At 43.6% G+C, this 20,596-nt stretch overlaps 1 protein-coding gene across 3 annotated transcripts in view; it reads left to right on the forward strand.

Annotated features, from left to right (window-relative positions):
* The first annotated feature begins 4,778 nt into the window (after nt 1–4,778).
* kank3 (KN motif and ankyrin repeat domains 3) overlaps nt 4,779–20,596 on the forward strand; it is a 34,137-nt gene continuing 18,319 nt past the window's right edge. The window contains exons 1-2 of one of the 3 annotated variants that reach the window (XM_086161780.1): nt 4,779–4,843; nt 20,065–20,137. The gene's annotated coding sequence lies outside the window, so the exon portion shown is untranslated. Of the gene's footprint in view, nt 4,844–5,450; nt 5,592–15,597; nt 15,884–20,064; nt 20,138–20,596 lie in introns of those variants that run through there. The other 2 variants (XM_086161781.1, XM_086161782.1) reach the window with 2 other exon arrangements.

Raw genomic sequence — 20,596 nt, forward strand, 5'->3', positions numbered from 1 at the left:
CTGAAGACACTTTATAGTTTATTTGTATTTCTTGTTCTCCCTTTTTCTCTTATTTTTTGATGTTTATACAATTTTTCTATTATTATTTATTGTCGTTATATTTTTCTTTTAACTCTGGCACAACAATTTTCTTCGGGATAAATAAAGTTGTAATATTCTTATTCTTATTCTTATTCTTATTCTTAATGAAGTAAACGAATAAAGTGGCCAAGGAAGTGCTACTAAAAAATTTTTAAAATGAGGGAAAAAATGGAGTTTGATAATTGGAGGCTCTAAATTGTCCAAGTATGCAAATTGTTTGACTCTATAACATGCATCAGTACATTTTTTTTTTGCTATATAAAAAGTAAAGACTAAAATAACGAATAATAGAAATAAAATAAAAACGGTAAAGAGCAAAAGAAATAAAAATATTAAACTAATTGAATTTCAAAAAAAAAAAATAACTTTTTCATGATATTCTAATATTTTGAGATAGAATTTTTGAGTTTTCTTAAGATGTAAGCCATAATCAGCAATATTGAATCCAGAATCCAGAAAATTAGAATATTGTGATAAAGTTCTTTATCTTCTGTAATGCAATTACAAAAAGAAAAAATTCATACATTCTGGATTCATTACAAATCAATTGAAACATTGCAAGCCTTTTATTATTTTGATATTGCTGATTATGGCTTACATCTTAAGAAAACTCAAAAATACTATCTCAAAATATGAGAAGATCATGAAAAAGTAATTTTTGTTTTTTTAATTGCATTACAGAAGAACTTTATCACAATATTCTAATTTTCTGAGACAGTCCTGTATATTCTTTCTGGCGGGGGTGCACAGTGATGGTCAAGGTGTGTGTGAGGTGTTGGATGGACGGATGGGTGTGTGTGTGTGTGTGGAAATGGTGGCGTTCGAAGACGTGCACCTCCTACCAGAGGGGAGGAGGGGGAACACACACCGATGAAGCGATGAAATTGACTGTGGAAATAAAAACACAAAAAATAATCCTAATTTCTAAATAATCTAAGTGAATGTATCTATAAATAATCCTTTGTTTTCCGTGCTAAACCATGAATTATAACCAAGTTCCATGTATTTTAAAGGTCCGAGTCGCACCTTATGAATATTAATAATACCATTATTGATTTGATCTGAAGCAGCTCAATTTAAACAGCTTTTAACGGAATATATTGTGTCTAATGTTGATTGTTTTCTGCACGTACGCAGGTGTTTCAGGCATCTTCCTTGAGGATCTTGAGAAGAAAATATGTTTTTTCGATAAAATCACTATATGGGTTAGAGTTCCGATAAAAAGCTGCTGGTGTTTTGGCTTCCAGCTTTGTTTTTCCTGCCGGCTCGCTCAAGGCGGACAAAGATTTTCTTAAGATAATTCTCCAAAAAAAAATATGGGCCCGATGAACGCAATTCTGCAATGTTTATCTAGAACTGTTTTTGTACCAAAATGAAAGAAAGACTCCAGGAAACTCTCACTTATTTAAAATATGTGTAAAAATTCAATGAAGCAAAGGCCCACTTTGATAAACATTGGACTTTATTTATTCATTTATTCATTATTTACATCGATTATCCTGCATTGTGGGTGGAAAAGACTCATTTCACAGCAGCTCACATCGAGAGACTACTTTTTACAGTTTTAAGTCTCAGCCCAGTCTGAGACTAAAGACTGCAGTGTTTGATATTGTTGTAAGAACCGAGATGAGGAAAAGACTGCGCTAAGACTGCAAGACTACCAGCTTACTACTGTTTTTTTACACTTTTTTACTGTTTTCTTTCTGTAATATTTGTTTTTGTCGGAGCTCATCTACTGCTCGTCGATTCAGTCGTCACGGTGACGCAATAATATCAAAAATGTTTGATATTGTTATAAAAACCAAGAATGAGCAAAGACAACCAGCTTTTTTTTTCCCACTTTTCAATCGTTTTACTTTTTTTCCTTTTTTCTCTCTACATATTTATCTATTTATTCTTCTAGATGTTATTTTATATTTTTTATCTGGTTTTCTTAGCTCAGTTTCACAACATTATCAAACATGTTTGTTGTTGTTGGAAGTCTTTGTGTTCCGTCACCATGACGACTGAGTCAACAAGCAATAGATGAGCTCCGACAAAAATAAAAATATGTAGAAAGAAAAAAACTGAAAAGAGGAAATAAACAAACAGTAGTGAGCTGGTAGTCTTGCAGTCAGCGCAGTCTTTTCCTCATCTTGGTTCTTACAATAATATCAAACATTTTTGCTATTATTGCAAGTCTTTGTGTGACAGGTCTAAAAGATACAAGGTTTAAGGGGTGAATTGAACAATATCAACATTAAAAGTCCTTAATATGTCATGATTTGACTCGTCCGTCCTTCTTGTAAATAGATTTTCCTCCATGTTGCCTCTGACAAACAAATTTAGATGTAAAATCCACAGTCTTTAGTCTCAGACTAGGCTGAGACTTAAAAGTCTGAGCAAAACATCAGCCAGATCTGAAGCCATCACGGATGAAGCGTGAGCAGTTCCACGTTCAACAAATAAAATGCACAAATAAAACCGGGAATGTTGGGTTTTGAGGAAAAGTTCGAAAAAATGAATAGAAACAGCAGAATATAACCAATTTTTTTAACGGTTGTGCAAAAATCAGTATCTTTTCGCCGTTTGAACACGAATGAACGTCTCCTCATCTGCAGTGAACCGTGGCGGGAAACCCTTAACCGAAAAAACACGGGACATTACGTCATAACATGTTTAACTTCATGTGGATCGGAGTCAGAATACGTTATTGATCCTCCACGGGGGGGAAATTGCTTTTTGTCGAAAGCAGCTCCTGCTACTGAGTCAAGTGGGGAAGAATCAAGATAGAACTCTATATAAAAATAAAGAATAAAATAGCGAATAATAAAAAGGAAATTAAAAAGAACAGGAAAGATTGAAATAAATCACTAATAATCAAGTTAAAGGTATGTGAAAATATATGCAAAGTGTGTATTTACAAATACATTTCGTCATTTTGTGTCTATGTAGAGCTTGTTGTACGGTAAAAGATATATTGCACACAAGACAATGGAACTATTTATTATGAACTGAAGGAATTGCAGTTTTCCAGTTTACTTTAACTTTAACTTTAGTAGAAACTTTTTCCCTTCAGAAGAATCCTGTTTCTGTCAGCTCAACTGCGCCCTCTGCTGGCAGGTGGCAAAACTTAAATGCAAGTTAATAAATATTCTTTAATCAATCAATATTGCAGAGGAGCTGGATTTTGGAGTTCTGAGGTCATTTTGGGGTGATTTCAAGTACTAATAAGGCCATATGTTGCAGCTACCTTTACATTTCTGAAATGCAACCCCCTTCAGAAGGTCTCCAGAATGCGTGTGTGTGAGTGTGTGTGTGTGTGTGTGTGTGTGTGTGTGTGTGTGTGTGTGTCTGTGGGAAAACATGCATTCAAGCGGCCTTTAGAAGCTGGAAGCTGTGTTCTCCCTGAAAAAAAAATGCCATGAGTGCAGTTTTTTAATATTCTTGTTGTTTAAACAAACAGCGTGGAGAGTCACAAGAAAAGCAACAACCAAATGTACCATTATTGAGTCGAAAGATTCATTTTATATACTTAATAACGAATTTCAAATCACTATCCTGCACATTCATCCATTCATTTGTCTAATTATCCCAAACATGATGTCAATAATATCCCTAATTCATTAAATAATCAATCAATTAATCTATTTTTGAAGATAACATGAGTGAAGTGGCCGCACACTCTGTTTACATTCTAAGCTACTTTTTATTCTCTGGTTTATTTAATAAGATAATAAATAATAAATAAAACTTTTTTTTGGCGCCCTTTGACCAAACTGTGGGCGGAGCTTGGAGGGCGGGCCGGTCTTGTCCACGTCCTGATTGGTTGATTCAGCCGCCTGTTACTGACTATAGTCTCAGATTCTTCATCAAGTTGCATTAATTACACCGGAAGTGGGTGGGGAAACTAATCAGCTGCCTTCAAAATAAAAGCACCACCTCTTCTACTTCGGTAAAATATGCAGCTTCCCCCCCATGTTGTCATGATTATGTAGTCAAAGCTAAATCTGAAAGATTACATTATTTGCAGCACATTTCCCTAAAATTAATAATTAATTGACATTAAAAAATAATAATATTTTGATGGTAATATTTGTCCAGATAATAACCAGTATCAACGCCGCATACAATTCAAATATATCCTGCGTCCACCTCCATCTTCTACACCTCTGACACTTTTCTCCAACCTGCTTTCTCACATTTTCCACCTCTTCTCCACCTTCTCCATTGCTTTGGAGGGTTGACCTTCTCAGACTCCTCCACCTTCTTCATCTCCCTGTAGCTTCAGCGTTCCTCTTGTGTCTCGCACATTTGCACACATGCATTCTGTTTCACTGTGATTAACCTTATATTAATCTGTGTGTGTGTATGTGTGTGTGCTACATGAGTCACTTTAGAAGTTCCTTAAATAAACATACCATCTCCAAAAGGAACTGGAGGAAAAAAAGGATTTATTCCCTCATTTTGATACGTAATTTGTAAGAATAATTTTCAAAACAAAACAAAAAAATGACATTGAAAAGTAAAATTAAAATAAAGAAGAAGACATCCAGAAATTGGATAAAATCATGCAAACGCTCATTTCTTGTGAAAACACTTGAGTTTAGTCAGCTTTATTTTGAGATTCCAGACCGGAAGTGTGTGTTCTCCCTCGTACCTGACGCGGGAGCGGGGATTCTGCGGGGGTGTCGGGTTTTCTCTTCTCCTCCCAAACTTTTTCTTTACCTTCTCGCAAAGTCATGACAAGTCCCAGTGTGACCGGAGGGACCGGAGCCACAAGGTAAGGACGCAGCCCGGGGGCGCGGGGGGGATCGATTAACTCCTATCGATTATCCGATCGGCTTTCCGCTCCTGGATCCGGTTTCTCCCGGGTTCTGGTCGTGATGTTTCCGCTTCTATCAAAATAAAAAAAAAAATAAAAAAAAAATTAATGTATTTATAGAACATTGAAAACATTTTTTGGTCTTTTTTAAATAATTATTATTTTTTTTTTTATTTTTTCAATTACCTATCAAATCATTCTTCTTGCTCCTAATTCTGCACAAACTTCCTCTGTTTCTGCAAACCAAAGCCCTTAAAATCAATTTCCTATATTTTTCTATTTATTTATCCATGCATTTCTCCAACTTAACCCACCTTTTGGGAGATTTGTGCCCTAATTCTGCCTGTTTCCGGACCCCTACCCTCAAAATAAATTCAAAATAAAAAAAAATCTTCATGGAGGTTTTTTTTTTTTTTTTTTTTCGTTTTTCCTCCCGGATCTTCTCCACTAAATGAAATGGGTGAGGCTTCCACTCGGGACGGATCCCCCCCCCCCCCCACCTCCACCCACCTCCACCCCCACCTCGGCAACCTCCTCTATTGTGAAGCGCTGGAATCCCCCCGGTTCCCTTGAGCGCGTGTCCTTTCCGTTATTAGCCGAGCAAAAAGCTCCTTCGGGCCTTTATTTACCAGATTCTTCCCAACGCGTCGCTGCTCCGACACCCGGCTTGACGCTTCTCACCTGGAAATACGTCTCAACCTGAAAGGTAAAGTTTCCTTCTCCTCCATCGGAGGTCCGAGGGGTCGGTCGGTGGTTTGTGCGGAGGGGGGTCGGGTGAAACCAGGTCTTGGACTTTTCCACGGAGGCGCAGGATATCATGTGCTCAGGATGCGAAGCCGGGAAACGCCGCCGACGAGACGAATTGATTGAAGACGTGAAAGAAGGTTATATTGGATTTTATTTATTTTCCGGGGGGGGGGGGTTTACAGCAATTTGTGCGAGTCGGGAATGACGATAGAAGTAAAATAAAGTCAACATTGGCTCTCTCTTTTTGTTTTTATGAATTGCCGGCATCGTCTCTTCGCTTTAAATGAGATAAGAACAACTTTATTTATCCCGAAGGAAATTGTTGTGCCCGAGTTTCAAGCAAAAACATAACAATAATAATAGGAAGGAGGGAGAATAAGAAATACAATAAAATATAAATTGTCAAGGTTAAGGCTATCAAGTGCTTTAAGGTCTTAAGTACAAAGATTTGAAGAAGAAGTAAATAGAAAAATAGAGAATTTAGGAAAAAGAGACACGAAGGTGAGGAGCGCCGGAAGTACAGAAATGCTACTAAATGCTACTACAGACAAAAGTCCAGCAGAAAATGACTTAAAGTTCTGCAACAACTGTCTGTGGAGGCTCTCCTTCATCCAGGTGTCGGTGAATTCTTACGGGAATCGTCGTCTTGAAGCTTCTCCAGAAGTGAAGAAGCCACTCGGATGAGGGGGTTAAACACGCCTTTGTCGTCAAAAGTGGATTTCTCGCGCGGTTGGCCTGCTTTCGCCGTAGTCGGCGTCCGAAAACCCCCTCGCGAACCGCGTTGCACTTCCCCCGCCGACCACAGCGAACGGGAAGCCGGGTCAAACGGTCGTGAGGGAGTTGTTGTACCCGAGTGACGACGAGGACGTTGGATTCCTAAATGTGTTTCCTTGTGCGCTGCTACGATTCCCCGCAAAGGGAAAACTCCGTTTAAAAACGTGCGCTCTTCTCGGAACGGGTTCTGCACCTCGGGCTCGGAGACCCCAAATAATACGATGATGTATTATGAAGCGGCGGAGGCCTGGAAAGGACACTCCTCCCCCTTTTCCAAGTGTAAATAACAAAGTCACGCCTGAAAAGCGCCGTGACCCGGCGGTGAAAACAAAAACAGATTTGATGATTCGAGCGTCGTGAGGTTCGATGAGACTCGTGCCGACGGGATTCCTCCGTTAAACTCGGCGGAATTGCGGAAAACGGAGGTTTTGTCCGGACGGGTCGGCGATGGCGCCGAGCGGGCGCAACTCGCTGTCGCAACCGTGTTTTGGTTTTTCTTGAACGTTGGGCGTCGTAGTTTCTGCGGGGAAAGTCCGGCCGGAGTCCTCGTTCCCGTGGAAACTGACTCGTGTTGAGTAACGTTGACGTGCTGGAAAGAGCTGGATGTCAGAGCCGGACCTGCAGATCCCAGTGAAAGAAGCTCCACTGCTGGTCTACAACACGTCCTGAGTCGGAGTCCAAGGACCAGCGGAACTCTGGGTCAGGGTCTGGATCTGGGCATTCGACTGGGTCTCAGTCTGGGTCTCAATCCGGGACTGGGTTTGGATCTGAATTTGGATCTTGGTCTCAATCCGGAACTGGGTTTGGATCTGAATTTGGATCTTGGTCTGGGTCTGAGTCTGGATCTGGGTCTGGGCCTAGGTTTTTGTCTTGGTTTGGATCAGAGTCTGGATCTCGATCTGGGTCTGGGACTGGATCTTGATCTGGCTCTTGGTCTGGGTCTGGGTCCGGCTCTGGCTCTTGGTCTGGATCTGGGCCTGGGCCTAGGTTTTTGTCTTGGTTTGGATCAGAGTCTGGATCTCGATCTGAGTCTGGGTCTTGCTCTTTGTCCGGGTCTGGATCTCAGTCTGGCTCTTGGTCTGGATCTGGGTCGGGCTCTGGCTCTTTGTCCGGATCTGGGTCTTGGTCTTGGTCTTGGTCTGGGTCTGGCTCTGGCTCCCGGTCTGGGTCTGGGCCTGGATCTGGGTCTGGGCCCAGGTTTTTGTCTTGGTTTGGATCAGAGTCCAGATTTCGATCTGGATCTTGATCTAGCTCTTGGTCTGGGTCTGGGTATTGGTCTTGGTCTGGATCTGGATCTGGATCTGGATCAGGGTCTGGATCCGGCTCTTAGTTTGGGGTTCAGAATTGACTTTAAATTCCCCGGAAACGAACGAACCTCCCCCTGCCTTTAGATGCAGCGATCGACACTCCCCTGGCATGGATTGATCCAGGAGGCTCCGAAGCCGAGCTCCAGTTCCCGCTGTCCTCATCTAACTCGTGTTGAGGTTCCAACCCCCCCTGGACTCCCCTCCCCTTCGGGGTCTCTTTGCAACCGAACCCCCGACTTACTGCCGTCACCACCGAAATAGACGCTCTGTAATTTTAGCAACTCAGAGGAACCTGCTGCTCTTCCTCTCAAGACCCCCAAACTCCGTCTCTTTGTCCGGCGGCCTTTGTTTGCGACTTGGAAGGTCTTGGAGGGTCTTGGAGGGTCTTGGAGGGTCTTGGAGGGTCCGCTGAACCGGATTTGGCTCCGCTTGCGATGCTGCCGGATGAGTTGGCGCTGGCGCCTCCCATTTTCAACCGCAGGATGAGCGCATTTAATTTTAGCCCCTTGGGTTTTTTAGGGGTTGCCTAATGCACCGCCGTCACATGACGGGAGGCCACATTCGGCCCGCCGCCGCGACAAATACAGTACGGCGTGGTTTTCCAAAAATAAGCGTCGGCACGTCTTGTCCCTTTTTTTTTTTTTGTTTTGCGACACGCCGTATTGTCGGGAAGCGTTCCCGTAAACGTCTTCCGCCGTCGCCGGCTTCACCAGCTGCTCCCTTTTGTTTCAGATCACCTGATTATTTTTGCGAAGCGCGACAGCAGCCCGTCCTGGAATCACAGGACTCCACTCCGGCTAATTGAATTAATCGTGATTGCCGTTGCTCGCCGCCATTGTTTTCCAACCATCTTTGATATTATTATCCAATTACTTGGATAAAACCCCAATGTTCCAACCTCTGGAAGGTACGTGACCTCTACCAAGAACTACTTAGTCAATCGGGGGGTTTTGGTTTTTCGTCGTCGGTCTCATCGCTCAGCGGATTCGTCGCTCTGGACTTATTTATTAACCACAAGACAAGAATTTTGAAAGATTACGATATCGCCATTTTTAAGCCGATTAGCCGCTAATCGAGTTTGGATGATACCCTTCCGTTTTAGACGTGATTCGAATCTCGGAATAATCGTCCCCCGGCTGCTTTCGTCCCTCGTCATCGGCCCGGTCGTCTTCGTTTGCGCCAATAAATCAAGCCAGACTTTCATTACGGTAATTCGGATCGTTTACATCCGATCAGAAAAAACTCAATTACGACCCGTTGCGATGATGGGAAAACAAGTCCGACATTTTGATGTCTTTATCGATAGGGGCGTATTTACCGCAGCGATCATCCCATAAGCGTTGATTCAACCAGTGTAAGGACTCGTGAAAAACGACCTTCTCACTCCTGAAGACTACTTTTTAGTCGCCGCCTAGTCTGAGACTTTACAAAGACTGTGAATCTTACAGGGTCGCTGTTTACAAGACTACAACTAGATCGCTCTGGCGATCGTTTGTCCGTCAGGTTTTCGCTTTCGTTGGAGCTCACCCATTGGTTGTTGATCGTGTTACGTCAGCGTATAGACCGAAAGACTCATATTGTCGTAAACACCGGACTTGGAAAAGGCCGATCGACGGCTGAGCCACCAAGATAAAACGGGAGGGAGCTGCATCTCCAGTAAGACTCCAGTAAAACTCTCAAGATTTCCTTCCGACTTTCAGTTTTAAGTCCACATCTGTGAAAATCGTTAGGTGTAAAGCTTATTTGCGTGAGATTATCAACAAAAACCCCATGAGCGAGCGTCCAAGTCAAAAGTCAACCTTATTGTCAATTCTGCCGTACGTAGAACAAGAGGACCTCAAATTATAAATGATTTGTCACAGAGAACAACGAAAAGAAAGAAAAATGATAGCAGTAATTGGCCATTATACTAAAAATCCAAATTTTAGTTTTAGTTTCTGTGCAACATAATTAAGAAATCTGGCAGAAAAAAAGAAAATGTCCACGATCTTTATGGATCTGAGTCTTATTGATATCATGATTTCTGCTCAGGTGCAGAAAATGTCCGTCTTGCATCTGGAAGGGGTCTTTAATTCCACGTTTATCGTCACCGCTTGTCGTCTTTGTCTCTTCCTGGCAGTTTCCAGATCCCAATTTTTTAATTTCTAGTAATTCTGATAATAATTACGAAATGCAGAGCAAAAAACTGCATTGAAATAGAAAAGAAAGCGAGATGCCAAAGTCAATTTCTCAGCATGTTCTGGACGTACAGAGGAATCGAGAAGATATTTCTCACAATCCTGCCGTGATGTGAAATTAACAAAATAGAGTGCAAATGAAACAATAAAGTGCACTGACATTCAGCTATAAGGTATAAAGTGCACGCAGATACAAACTGTAGGTGAAAAGATTGCATTAGACGGCATGAAGTGGATAAAAGTGTCTGATTTGATTGTAGAGAGTAGCAGTAGAGGTCAAAAGGTCAGGAAGTCATACCGTAATGGTACAGTCGCAGCTATCAGATTTACAAACATATGAACCCAAAATCTCTAACTGCAGCACACAATAAGCACATTTAATAAAAAAAAAATAGTTATGGTCTTACCTTTACCATTTTAAAGTGAGTAGAGGAAAAAATAAATGAATGGCTGCACTTGACTTGCTAACTCTAGCTTGCTGTCCTTGAGCTGCCATCACACGATCTACATTGAGGCTGGACAGTCGGCTGCCTCACCGCGCATCTCCTCTTGATATGTAAATGTGAAAATCTGGCGATTTTGAATAAAAAAAACAATCGTCACAATCTAAAACTTGTGATGTTAAATGAAAAACACCTTTATAATGCAAAACGCTGATAAATATAACCATTTAATTCCTTTTTTCATTGTACATTTTTTTCCTTCTAAGATGGGCAAGTGAGGCAGGGCCTCTCCTGCCTCCCCTGACTGCACGTCACTGAACAGCATCATGTTTATGTCTGCCAAACCATGAAATCCAAATTGTGACGCGGGATCGCGGCAACTGGCGCTCTAGTCGAGACTGAGTCGGGTTATCGCGCAGTTTTGTAAAGATAATAAGAATTTTTTCGCGTTTCTGCGACCGTCTGTGAGTTTCCAAGTGCGACGCTTTGTCTGCGGCCTCTCCGGAGCATGAGAAACACTGAATGAAGAGTTCAGGGATAAAAATACCCCCGTCCTCTGAAGCTCTGGCTGGGCTTCAGAAAGAGGCACTAATCAACCTCGGCGCTCCGACATCTCTGTGAGAGAGAAAACACCTCACCGATCAAACATTCAATGATTTAAGTCGCAGTTTGTGTCTATTCTTACGCTTTGCTGAGAAACCGGCTCTTTATTTACCGCTTTAAAAGAGAAATGAGCTATTTGGTCGCGAGCGAGACCGACCGAGAGCCAGAAGGTCAGATTCCTGCTCTGCCAAACTGACCGCTTCTCCATGGAAGAAGCAAACCACGGCCGCTTTTGGAAAAAGACCTTCCTGTCCGTCACCGAGGTCCCACAAACTCGATTTTTCATTTCTGCCTCGAAACAATGCAGCGTTCTGTTCGACGCCAAAAAGTCCCGGAAGCTCGGGGTTTACGTCCGAACGCCGAGATCGCCTTCACGCTCGAGCGGCGTATCTGAGGGGAAAGTAAGAGCGACACCTTTTAAACTTGACTTTTAAAGGCCAAAGGGATCTTGTTTTACTGGAACCACGACGGCAGGACAGGGTCCACCTTTGTTCACCCACTCAGAGTGGAATGAGAGGTGTTCGGTTCGTGGAAACATGTGGGAAGGCAGAAGCAGGTACAGATGTAGACAGAAATACCACGGGTCAAACTCGAGGCCCGCGGGCCAAATGCGGCCCGCCGACTCATTTTATGCGGTCCGTGAGAATAATTCACAAAAGGTCTAATTTTCATCGAATAAATACTTTCCCGCAATTCATGCCGATCGCAGTGGATCCATGTCAACGTCAAGTGGAATTAGGAAATACAAATGACCCCTAATTGTCCGGGAAGAGAAAAGTTGATGCGGATGAAATTCATTTGTAACATTTTGGATTTGAATTCATTTTGGAGTAGTTCCATTTATTTATATTTATGTGGTAACAGTTCCATGTGGCCCTTTGAGGGCAACCACGATGCTGATGTGCTGATATGCTGATATATACAATCCAGTCTGGTCATCTTTTTAAAATCTTATTTTCCTGCTGCTAAAAGACTTACTATCTATAATAATTAGCTACAAGAAGGAAAGATTGTGCAGCTTGTTGATCACAAACAAAGAGTTTCCGGATTATTCTGATGGTTGTTCTCAGGCGTGGCTGCAGCTTTTCTTCGCTTCTTGAGCCTCCTGCTGTGCAGCAACCAAGAACTGGAGCTTTTTAAAGTAAAATATCTTGAAAGATGTTCCCAAACCCTATGTCACTACATCCTTTAAAATAAAAGAAAAAAAAAAAATTAAAAAAAAAAAAAAGCAATAAATAGATAAATAAATAAATAAAAATATATATCAACTATATTAATTTATATTATACACTATAAATTAATATAGTTATAGGTGGTCCCTTGTTTAGACCTTAGAACACTTGATAGCCTTAACTTTGACAATTTATATTTTATTGTATTTCTTATTCTCCCTCCTTCCTACTATTATCTATTATTGTTATGTTTTTGCTTGAAACTCGGGCACAACAATTTCCTTCGGGATTTTCTCATCTCATTCTCATCTCATATATATATATATATATATATATATATATATATATATATCTATATATTTTTTTTTTTTTCATTTTAAATTCCACTAAATATATCGTGCCTACTGCAAGATGAGGTGTTTCCCCCGATCGAATCACTTCTGCTCCTCGACAAACATCGATGCCGGCCAAAGCAGAAAGTCCCAGGTGGTCTCGATTGCGCGAATGTTTTGCTGAATTATCCCGTTTTTTTTTTTTTTTGTTTTTTTTTTTGCTGCTTCCATGAGAACAGACGAGAGGGAGAAAGGAAATAATGAGCGCAGATGCTCGGTTGAATACAAACACGTGTAAACACTCCCAAATGAGCGCCGGGCGTGTCGACGCTAACAGCTGAGGTGAATTGGCAAACGGACTTTGCTGGAATCGTGGATAAACATAAAAACGTCCGGCGCGGTGAAAAGGAAAGGAATGATAATGACAAACACTGTAACGACGGAATAAAGTTGGTCGCTAAGGTAACCACGGAGGACGGATCTTGCTTTCGTTTTGGACGAACCGTTCCTGCACGTTGTCTCGCCATTTAAAATCGCGGATTGCGGAAAAACCGAATTAACCGAGCTGGCGGATGGGGTGTTTTCCGTGGAGATGACGGTGATGACGCTGTGCTCCTTTTTTTTCTTCTAAAAGAGGGACTTTTTTTTTCAAAGCGTTTCAAAACACCTGCCTCCATCAGGTGCCTTGTCATTACCCCCCTCAAAGAGGCGCCGAACCCGTGTTATTTCCACCGGGGCGCAACATGCTAACCCGGCGGCGGCCGACATCTGGTCTCGTTCTGCAGCTATCGAACATCTGGAGCCTCCGGTTGCTACCGTTGTGAGCGAGACAACAGGGTCTCCTTCTAAACACTGGTCTGTGGAGCAGATATCTGGGTCAACTTGAAATAGCTTGTTTGCTCAGCTTGGACACACAAAGGGCGAGGTGATTAGAGAAACACGTAGAGGCGATACGGACGCAGCCGGAGGCCGAGGAGGTCGCGTCGAAACGCAACCGTTTGGAGATTGAAGTCCTAGAAAATATCAAGGTTAGTTCGTTCCAAACGTTCAGGACGATCGAAGAAGCTTTGGAAGCCCGTTTGAAGCTCGGTGAGGTTTCGACGGGTTCCACGCCGTCGGAAACATCTGAACATTGCTGTTCCAAAATCACATGCTGGCGAATCCTGGCTTCATCTCTGAAAAGGAGGAAGACGGAGATAGCGATCAGCTAGCCGGCGCGGCTAATATTTACAGGCGCACGCAATAATCCGGAAATGATGGTAATTTCCTGGATGTTTTAATGCTTCTTTTATTGTTTTTATGACCCAAATGCCGGGCGGGAACGCAATGAGTACGTACCAATGAAGACAGTACCTCGCTTTTTACATCTCCTGGGTTCCTATCAGTTAATTATGTGATCAATCGCCCGTGGATTCATGTTGTGATGACGTTCGGGTGGTCAAAGGGAGATCCTGTGACTGGCTGAAGGTTGGAAGTAATCCTCATATAGCCAAAGATCTGGTTACATGGTGGATAAATAAAATGTTGTCCTGCGTTGACAAGGAATAGGAATACATGTTTTGGTCCATAGACTCAATGGTAGCTAAACTAGACCAAATCAGGATTCGTCTCAGTGAGACAAGACTCGATTAAGGGACGGTACGCCGTGGAAGAAGGAACAGCACATGTTAGATGTTTTGGAGAGAAGGTTAGAGAAGCCAGACTGAGATGGTTGGGTCATGGACAGAGGAGGGATGGAGAATATATTGGTAGACGGATGCTGGAATTGGAGCTGCCAGGCAAGAGGTCTGGAGGAAGACCAAAGAGAAGATTTATGGACATAGTGAGAGAAGATATGAAGGTAGTTGGTGTGAGAGAGGAGGATCCAGAGAATAGGGTTAGATGGAGAAAGTCGACTCGCTGTGGCGACACCTGAAGGGAAAACCCGAAAGAAGAAGAAGAATCTGTCATAGGGGTGCAGGACATGTATGGCCGAGCAAAGTGATGATTGAGATGTTTTGGACATGAACAAAGGAGTGTTCATGTCCAAACCATGGTGAAGATCTGGGCAGAAGGTTGCTGAAGGTGAAGCTGCCAGGCAAGAGGTCTCGAGGAAGACCAAAGAGAGAAGATATGAAGGTAGTTGGTGTGAGAGAGGAGGATCCAGAGAATAGGGTTAGATGGAGAAAGTCGACTCGCTGTGGCGACTCCTGAAGGGAAAAGCCGAAAGAAGAAGAAGAAGACACCGTGGAAGAAGCGATTCCCAATGGACCCAACGGGATTTAAGTCAACCGGTGAGGCGTTGATGCTTTTAAACCCCCTTCGGTTAAATATGAAAGACGTGATATATTTCTGAATGGAAGGCGCGTCGCAGATCGTCCAATGAGATGTCACGGGATGCCGGTCCTCATTGACGGCGGCCCCCCTTTTGTCTTCCGTGACCCGAGTCCGAAAAACCCGTCCCTCCTCGGCGGCGAGGCGCCGTCTCCTTCGCCCTCCCGACTTCCCCGGAGACCGACATGAATTCAGCGCGGCGGAGCGAAAACAACGAGGCCTCTTAAAAACGTTCTGGAAACGGCGTCGCCGCCGCCGAAGAGACATAATGCCTCATTGTGGAGGCTGAATGCGCTCGATTGTGCCGGACGGAGAATCTGGAAGGAAGAGGGAGGGGAAGGCATGTGATGTTTGAAGTCAACCTGACGGTGATAAAGAAAAAAAAAATAAAAAAAAAGGATTCTTCAGCTTTCGCCGGAACGGACGAGATGATGTTGAGTTTGTAAAATAATAGCAGGAAAGACGGGAGCGGCTGGAAATAGATCACGCCGACGGAGGTTTATGAAGAGCGTGAATCTTAAAGCTCTGGATGGCGTGCCGGAGATGATAAGTTATCTAACCCTAGAGTGACGCGTCATGTGATATTACCGCTCTCAGGGATGTGTGTGTGTGTGTGTGTGTGTGTGTGTGTGTTTGTTAACGGCAGACTGGCTGTTTTTGTTGAGCGCTTCGGTTCGGCTTGTCTTCTCCGCAGTGTTTTTCCTGAAGCCTTCAGGAAGCAGCTTTCAGGACGGCCCAACGGGTTTCCTGCCACCCTCCTCCTCTCACCAGCCGCCACTTCCTACTGGGAGACAATGGGAGGTCTAGTGGGGTCCCAGTATGTGTGTGTGTGTGTGTGTGTGTGTGTGTGTGAGCTGGATTTATTGGGGGGCGTAGCAGACTTCCCCTCAGTAAAGTAGATCCATCCCGGCAGCAGAAAGGCCCCGTTGTGCTGAGATTTTTGAATCCCATTAGTTTGAAACGTCATCTTAAGCTTAAAGCGTTAATGAAACGGATCTTCTTGAAATGAAGACGTTTCCGCGGCGCGTCGAGTGCAGGATCGAACCGGCTTTATGTTTGAGAGCGTTCGGGGTGACGGGGAAAGGTTATGGAAATTTGCTCCCTTTCCTGGAAATCAGCGGAGAAAGAAGGTTGGAAAGAGTTTATTCTCGGCCCGTTTAACAGCCGTCTGTATCTGTTTTTATTTTTGTTTTTTTTGGTTGAGCTTTTCAATCATACGACGGAAGTTTAGTCGAAGAGGAAGCGCTCTTTTCTTTCTGGACATTTCACAGAGGCCTAATTTGCTGACGGCAACTGGATACATCAGGTTTAGATCGGTTTAGATCTTCAAACCAAATAAAGTCTGATTGTACCTTGTTATATAATGTTATTGCTAGTTAGCGTAACTTTTTCTAAGGGGTTTATTTCAAAAGTTCTTAAGCATTTAATGGCCCGTTACTTTCAAAGTAATTAGAAGTTTTTCCTTTTGTTTACTTTTGTATGGATGATGACATGCAAAACAATGTCGGCGCATTTATACGATCATCAACCATTTGAAAATTCAACTAAAATGCCCCAAAAATGTAAATATATAAATTGCAATTTTCTTTTTGTTCAATTGACACTGCGGAAAAAATTCAATAAGAAACGTGGCTCGCCAGGAAAAATAATTTCCCACCCCTGACTTAAGACTTTGCATTTAAGAGTAAGTATCTCAGGCCAGAGTGGAACTTATTGTGTGTGTGTGTGTGTGAGAGAGAGAGAGAGAGAGTGTGTGTGTGTGTGTATTATGCATAAATATAAGGAAGCCAGTGTTTGTATCTTCTTTCTATGCGTCTCTCCATGTGTCCACGTTCCTGAATGGGGTTTTTCTCATGTAAAACAGTCGGATAGTAAAAGCTGCTGTCAGCGAGGGAGGATGTTGGCTTTTACCGCCTCCCTTCCTCCCTCCCTGCCGGTCCGTCCGTCCGTCCGTCCGTCCGTCGGCGCGTCTCTGGCTCCTCCGTTCGGGAAAAGGGTGGCGGTGTAGATGAGGTCACCGTTGGAGAACACGAGCTGAGCCTCTGACCGGCTCATCACGTGTTCCTTTGCTGCCTGAAGCGGAAAAACCGCCTCAATTTCACTTGTGTGTTTTTTTTTTTTTTTTTTTTTTTTTTTTTTCCTGAATTTGCCAATTTTCTTCAGTTCTAATTCATTTTGTTTTTTTTGTTATACGTTCCCCAAAATCTCTCCCCTCCAGCGAGACGTTGGCTATGGGTGTGTGACTGAGTTGGCGCTCGGCGGCGCAGCTTCTGCCAACAGAGTATGAATGTGACAGTGTTAAATAGAAAGGCGGTCCGGGTATCACGCCTTCTTCAAACGCCAGCCAAAGCGTCGCCGGGACGAATCGGTCCGAGATATCCCAGGGTTTTATTTAACACGGACCGAAAAAAAGAAAATAAAAAGAATCGCGGCGGTGGAAACTACAGCAAACACATCTGGGTTTAGCTCCCGTAAACAACGCCAGGCCGCTAAAAACGACGACGAAGCTTAGATTTGCGGAAAAAAAAACAATACAAGCTCCTGAACGCGACCGGCGTGGATGTTTTAAATGAAAGTCATATGGAGTTTATAACACATAATAAACCCAGGAGGTCACACGATTATTGTAATCGTGTCCGAGGGATCCGTGAACAGTAGACAAATGAAATATGGTCTTGTGTAACAGTCAAACCGTAAATTCGTTGCATCCCCGGCGCTTTTATGCCACAAAGGGCTTTTGATAAAATCACATCTTAAGATTGGCCGTATTTTTGCCGCGTTCGTCCGCGTGAAAACGCAAATATCGCTCGGATCGACCGAACGCGTCGCAGAACACGGTACGTACGTTTTAATGTTCGCCCGAAAGCGGGTTTAAAGCGTATCTATTTCGAGTTTTACCAGCATGTGGGCTTTTAGATTCAATTAACATCAGCCGTGTTCATTCGTTCACGTGTTTGACGGACGCTTCGGCTCGGCGTGCCGAGCGATGGAATGCATCTCCTCCCTGCAGTCTGTAATTTGCTGTCTGTCATCAAATCAGAGAGAGGAAAAAAAAAAACAGCAACACTTTAGAGAAACTGAGGGAAGTGTGTTTGGAGAGGTGGGGGAGAGAAAGAGGCAAAATGGGAGTCATGTGAGGAGGAGGAGGGTAAACAGTGTGGAAGAAGGTTGCAGCAGAAACTGGCTCTGGGTGTTGATGAAGGGAAGGTGATGTTTTGTGTCCAAAACTGCAGTCGGCATGTCGTTGTTTATTTATGTGGAGCTTCAATGGGAGATCCAGAACTTTCTACACTGCTCAAAAAAATAAATATATTTCTGCAGGGGTGGGCATTCCCGTTCCTGTTTTTGGTCTTCTTGCAACAAATACATGTAATCTATTCAGCCTGACTTTGGTGGCATCGGGAATCATATTGGTCGATATTGGATATCGGACGAATCGGGTTTGAAAAGTGAATGGAAAGCGGAGCTTTGTCGGATTTGTCGAGTTTCCTGCCCGTCAAGTCAACTTCTTCAAAGCGACAATGACAGGAAATCGCCGTTGTGACGATGTAAAGTAAATATACTGCTCAAAAAAATAAAGGGAACACTTGAACAACACAATGTAACTCCGAGTCAATCCCACTTCTGTGAAATCATAGTGTCCACTCAGGAAGCAACACACATTCATCTTGACTTGTTTTAAGGACATTACATCAAAGTTGGATCAGCCTGGAGTTTGTTTTTACACTTTCATTTTGAGTGTGATTCCTAATCCAGACCTCCATGGGTTGATACAATTGATTTCCATTGATCCTTTTTGTGTGATTTTGTTGTCAGCACATTCAACTGTGTAAAGAGCAAAGTATTTCATAAGAATATTTCATTCATTTAGATCTAGGATGTGTTTTTTAAGTGTTCCCTTTATTTTTTTGAGCAGTGTGTAATCTATTTAGCCTGACTTTGGTGGCATCGGGAATCTTATTGGCCGATATTGGATTTTTGACGAATCGGGTTTGAAAAGTGAATGGAAAGCGGAGCTTTGTGGATTTGTCGAGTTTCCTGCCCGTCAAGTCAACTTCTTCAAAGCGGCAATGACAGGAAATCGCCGTTATGACGATATAAAGTAAATACATAAAACACTCCGACATGAAGCCGCGTTTCATTTTTCTATAAATATTTCTTTCGAGCTCAGCTCGATTGAAAGGCACCGATTTTGCATCTTCGCCAGGTAGAATTAACCACCAACGTGGAAAAGCGACGGCGCAGTAAAACCGTCCAATAAAAGAGCGGCAGTGTGACTTCGTGCTGCATCGTAAAAAGCAAAGTAGCGCCGGCGAGCGGCGGAGACCTCAGGTGAGAAGAACCAGACACACACTGAAAAGAAACAGAGCGGCGGCTGATAAGGTGATGCTGTGCAGAAACGCCGCTATCAGCCTTCGGGTATCTTCGCCGTCCACTTACGTCGTGCTTATTTAAATAAATCTATCGGTCGTTACAACCCAAAAATATAAGCTGTGATAATTGGTGTGTGTACTGTTGTGCGGCTCGCCGGCACGCCATAAATCCCATCTCGGGGCTGACAGATGCGGCGTGTGTGTGTGTGTGCGTGTGTGTGTGTGCGTTGCTGTTTGTGTTTATAGGTTATCAGTCTGGTAGAAGGACGACTGGTGTTTTGCAACAACATGTGGTAGGAATGCGCCTCGGGTGCGCTGGAAAACACATCTGTGTGTGTGTGTGTGTGTGAAAGACTAAATGAATGACTGCATGTATGTGAGGTTTGTGTGTGCAAAGTATGAGTTACCGCCTCCAAGACGGCATCGGTGTTTATATTTCCCGCACACAGGCGGGCGCACAACGCGGCACCAGGGAAACAATAGCGCTAACTTTTAAACGTCCGAAATTTGATTCGGTCAAGTAACAGCCGCAATTGGCTATAAGAGGCTTCATTTATTCTTACGCAACCGTTGGAGAACGACTTCGAGTTTCCTGTTTTCTGCACCAAATTAGATTTTTGGCTCCTGACCCTCGGGGTCGGGACCGGGTCGGTGACGAACATCCCGCCTCTCGTGGCGTTCGGATCGTCTCGGTCTCGTCGCCGCGTCTTGTTTAATTTATTTTCTTCTGCCTTCTGCTAACTCACCATCCAGGTTCTTGCTAGAAGATATTTGTCATTCGTGCATAAATGTAGGATATTTCCCCTTCCGACTCGTGTTCGGAAGCGCCGTCTTTCCCCAACTTTAGTTTTTGCAGCGTTTGTCGCACCTGAGGATGTGGTATTCGGCGGCGGCGGCGGCGTGCCTGGACGCCCGCTGACCTCTTTCCTCTTTGGCAGGGCTGCGAGCCGCAGGGCGGAGGGAACCAGCCTGAGCTCCAGCTGAATGAATCATTCACCGAGCGGCTGAGAGGTAAGCTTCTCCTCACCGCGTCCCGACAAACTCCGGGAAGATTTATTTGACTAAGAAATCCGTCCAATTGAAATTTAGGTTACCCATTAGTCATGGTTATCCCGGGTCTAACAGTTATTCTATTTAGTCGTACCTTCGGAGCTTTCGTCCGCAGCCAAAAACTACTCGTCTGTCCGAAGCGAATTTCGGAAATCCAGCTCCCGGGCGAAGGTTTTCCCTAAATTTACAGGAGTCCGGCCGCTTTCTTGCTAGCAGACGGAGGTCGTCAATGTCGGACGACCGACTTTAGATCGGGTTTTAAACACACTGCGAGTCCCAGACAGCAAAAACCAAGGGTTTGGCTTCTCGTTTGAACCCAGACAGAAAGAATTAATCAGCCATTGAATCAGCATGTATTCGCGGTTTCGGCGTTCCTGACTTACCGTTTACTTTATGACTCCACTCGATCTTGTCGCGCTC

This window comes from Fistularia commersonii, chromosome 16 (assembly GCF_037954325.1).
Source record: "Fistularia commersonii isolate RoL2024-O1a breed Wild chromosome 16, RoL_Fcom_v1.0, whole genome shotgun sequence".
NCBI classification, from domain to species: domain Eukaryota; kingdom Metazoa; phylum Chordata; class Actinopteri; order Syngnathiformes; family Fistulariidae; genus Fistularia; species Fistularia commersonii.